This window comes from Sinocyclocheilus anshuiensis, unplaced genomic scaffold, assembly GCF_001515605.1.
Source record: "Sinocyclocheilus anshuiensis isolate Anshui unplaced genomic scaffold, SAMN03320099.WGS_v1.1 scaffold299, whole genome shotgun sequence".
In the NCBI taxonomy this organism is placed as follows: Eukaryota; Metazoa; Chordata; class Actinopteri; order Cypriniformes; family Cyprinidae; genus Sinocyclocheilus; species Sinocyclocheilus anshuiensis.
Window position 1 is genome coordinate 568,992 of NW_015552565.1, and position 4,199 is coordinate 573,190.

The 4,199-nt window shown below is 35.3% G+C and overlaps 1 protein-coding gene across 5 annotated transcripts in view; it reads right to left on the reverse strand.

Annotated features, from left to right (window-relative positions):
- The window catches only part of anks1b (ankyrin repeat and sterile alpha motif domain containing 1B), a 156,804-nt gene that overhangs the window by 41,300 nt on the left and 111,305 nt on the right, over nucleotides 1–4,199 (reverse strand). The window lies entirely within an intron of this gene.

A 4,199-nucleotide genomic window follows, 5' to 3' on the forward strand; every position in this document is an offset into this window, starting at 1 on the left:
AAAAAAGCCCCTCAAAAAAAAAAAAAAAAAAAAAAATCAATTTGGACTACTTTGGACACCTGTTGAAGCAGTAAAAAAAATGATCAAATAAACTAAATAATAATAATAATACATTTATGATAATCCGTTATTATTATTTGTATTATTATTATAACTATTACTATTATGCTTGGACAGAATCCATCTAGTTTACATGGACACATAATTAAAAAGGCATGAGACAATTTGCTCTAATTTTAAAAATTGCCCACTTCAGATCACATGAACAACCCAATCAGGAGATCCATAAGCTCATCAAACATTATTCAAATCAACAATCCACAACTTGATGTGCACAGGTGCAAGAAACACATGCTGTCTGTCTGCCTCTCTCTCTATTAAGCGACTGCTGCTTCATGCTGGGTTTCACCTTTAATGACCTTTTGGTAACTCCAATCAGACCAATCAACCTCCTATCCAACAGGGTCTTTTCCTAACAAACACGCACACATGCAGCTTCCCTCATAGGATTAATTTCCGCCATATGATTCCCCCATCTACCAAAGAACAAAACACACATACAAAAAACACATGGAAACATAAAGTGAATGAAATCATGCTGACAGATAACGCACTCCATGATGTGTTTGTATCACTCCACAAAGCTGGATAACCTTGATGGGCCCACTCTCAAGTATAATTCACTTCTGAGCACCAGCATCTGCTCCATTCAAAGCAACACATTCCAGACCAGAGTAATGGCATGCCGAGTAGAGTTAGATTGATTGCAGGTGTCTCAAGACATTACTAATCAGTCACAGCACAGACCTGCTGAAAGCACACTGCTTGCTGCACACTGCATACTGCCTGCTATTTTTTAATAGCACAGCATGCATTATGCAAAGATAAACGTTTGTACGAATATTATCCTTCATTGCTGTCACATTACACTGCATGTTTAACTCAGAAAATAATACACATTTAATCCAAGAGTGTGTAAAAAATGTCTTAACTCTTAGCAGTTTGGCTGAATAATGGGTCAAGAAAAATATGTTTGAAATTACAGTTAATAATTCCAGTTCATTTGCAAAACAAAGGTCAAGTTGAGTCCTTTACATTTTGAATATTTAATTCTCTGCTAATTCTTTTTTATTTTGGCAAATGCAGTAGACAATCTGAATATTCAATGCATAATGAAATTTGGAAACTGCGCACAGTATACATACTGCATACAATGCAATTTTAGATTAAATATTTTAACATAATTAAATGTATTTAACTCAATGCAATCATTCATTGTTTAGCCCTAAAAAGAGAAATAATCTGCGTTCTTATGAGTAATTGTCTGAATGTAGATGTGCTGCCTGAAAATTGTTTGTAAAACACAAAAATAGTTGTGCAAGCAATCCATTTACAAAGTCATAAAATTTGGGAACAAAAGAAGGGCGAGTAAGTGATGATACAATTTTCATTTTTGGATCAGGAAATCAGGCAATAGAAAAATGTGTGGCTTTGTGATGCCAAAACACAGTAATCTGTGTAAAACTTCATATTTCTCAAAAATATATGAATTTATTTGTGACAAACTGCCACAACCCATTCTCATCAACCAGTCTGTCAATCACCACCAAACTTTCTCTAAAAGATCTCCAAATAGAGAAAACGTGTCTACAATAAAATGTCTTGAAGGTTGGATCAAATTTCTTTTAATATCAAAGTGCAAAGTACTATAAAAATAATGCTACAGTGTGAATGTTCTAGCATTCAAACAGTGTGTAGGTGAAAGATATAACAGCGCACGAAAGAAAGAAACAGAATCTCAAAACCCTCATAGCAAGTTCAGAGTAAGACAAATGACCAACACCATGGCACTAAATTGTGCGTCTCAAAACTCCCAGAAGTCCTGAAGTGAGGTACCGCTATCATCTCTCCGGCACTTAACTCTCTCTCAGGAAATGCTGTTGCCTGGCTCATTCAGACTAAATGCGTTGTTTCAATTTTTACTTTTAAAATGTCACATTGGTTCCAACAAAATGTTTTAGGCCAGTGCCATATTCCTGCTCTTCCTAATACCGAGGGAACACGGCGACTACACACTGCAGTCTGTCTTTTATATATCAACTTTATTTGAAGAAAAAGACAAGAAATAACATTCAAGAAGAGAAACTTCACAAGCCCAACACATCAGAAGGCAGCAGCAGACCTCTATCTAATATTAATTGTATCTGAAGGCCTTTCAGAAGCTCCATCCTACAGAGACCAGAGAAAAAGGGAGTGTGTGTCTGTTTGGTTCATCCAGATGTCCCATTCATCCAGAGGAGATGCTTTTGCTAGAGGCATAAAATTACATAGTAATGAACTGCTGACTGGACTAAAACACTCAAAGGTAATGGGTGCAATTTTTTTGGATGTTAAAACACTAATCCCAGTTTAATAAAACAACACTGGCTCAACTAATGCCATGAGTTTGGGGCAGAACTATCTGTTTGACTGACCAATGGCAGATGTGGAAAGAGTTTGGGAGGCTTATTTGTAAACATTCATTATTTTTTTCTGTAAAAAAAAAAAAAAAAAAACTGAAAAGGGAGCAAGGTTAGCGATTCCTAATACCTTTAGACATGTTAACACACATTTTCCACAGTATTGCAGGGTCAGTAAGATTTTCTATTAATGTTTTTAAAAGAAGACTATTATGTTCATTGTAAGGTCTCTGTCTTGTGAAACAGGCCCCCATAAGCTGTGGATTCACCACGTGAATATCATGAGGTATCTATACCAATCACCCCCAGCACATGACTCCAATATTCTGGGTCGATTTCCTGCCAGTCATGTCGTCATCTACTCAGAGGAGTGATTAAAGATTGATCCAATCAAGAGACAACAAAGCTTTCTTTGTATCAAGGACTGAAAAGGTTCGTTCACAACATATAGAAACCACGATGTCTTGTGACCAACAATGAGTGCAACTAGTATATCCAGCAGGAAAAGGATGAGTAAATTAACTGATGCCCTCAGGCCCGCAAACACGGGATCTATACAGCGTGACACCACATGACTTTTTGAACATCTGCTTCCTGAAACCCCAACGGACCCGCGTCCTTATGTTACAACCAAAGAAACAGAACCTTGCATGACGATTTTAAAAGACAAATCGTTTAACTTACTTATAATAATTGTATTGACCGTGGCCAAGGAAATACAAAGATTTAAGTCGTTAAAATATACTAAGAATCACCGGCTTGCTGGACGGCCCTTGATTTAAAGTGTAAACTATCAGATTTGAATTCAGTTTTGATCAGGTTGACTCAGAATTTTCAGATTCGAGTCCTTTCAAAACCTGAGCTAGAAATCGAATGAATGATTAATTCCCTTATAGAATTAACTACTTAAATTACAGTTAAGTCACTACATCATCAAAGGTGCATTTATTTTATCAAAAATACAGCACTAATATTGTGATATATTATTACAAATTAAAATAATTGCTTTTAATTTTATTATATCTTAAAATGTAATTTATATCGGTGATGTCAAAGCTGAATTTTCAGCAGTCATTACCCCAGTCAGTGTTGAAAACAGTTGTGCATGATACTTTGATTGTTTGACGAATAGAAAGTTCAAAAGAACAGCATTTATTTAAAATGAGATTTTTTTATAAGGGCTGTCGATTTAACGTGTTAATCAAATTTATTAGTTATGTAACAAAAAAACAAAAAAAAAACGCACCTGCTCTGCCCATGACGAAGCCTATTGAGTGCAGTTATATGCCACTAAAATTCAAGTTATTGGGGCAAAAATGCCCCTGTATGAGATTTTGTCATATATATATCATATGATATAGTTAAGTCATATCACACAAGCAATGAGTGCAGTATCACACCAGTGCTGTTTTTGTCCCAAATAACACGAGTGCAAATGTGATACTGATTTTATACAACAGTTTAATAAATAAGAACTCAATATTGTGTTATATTTTAGACACAATATTGTCTTTTTTTGCTCAATTTTGCCAACGCCAATATTAAAGCCACAGCAGAACTGTTGTATGTCTCAGAGCAACACACCATTTCTGAATGAATTCATGTTTTGAACGAATCGTGTGAACAAATTATTCAATGGCCCATTCATAAAGAGAGCCATTTACTTAAAGGGGTCTTATGACGTTGCTAAAAAATAACATTATTTTGTGTATTTGGTGTAATGAAATGTGTTTATGCGGT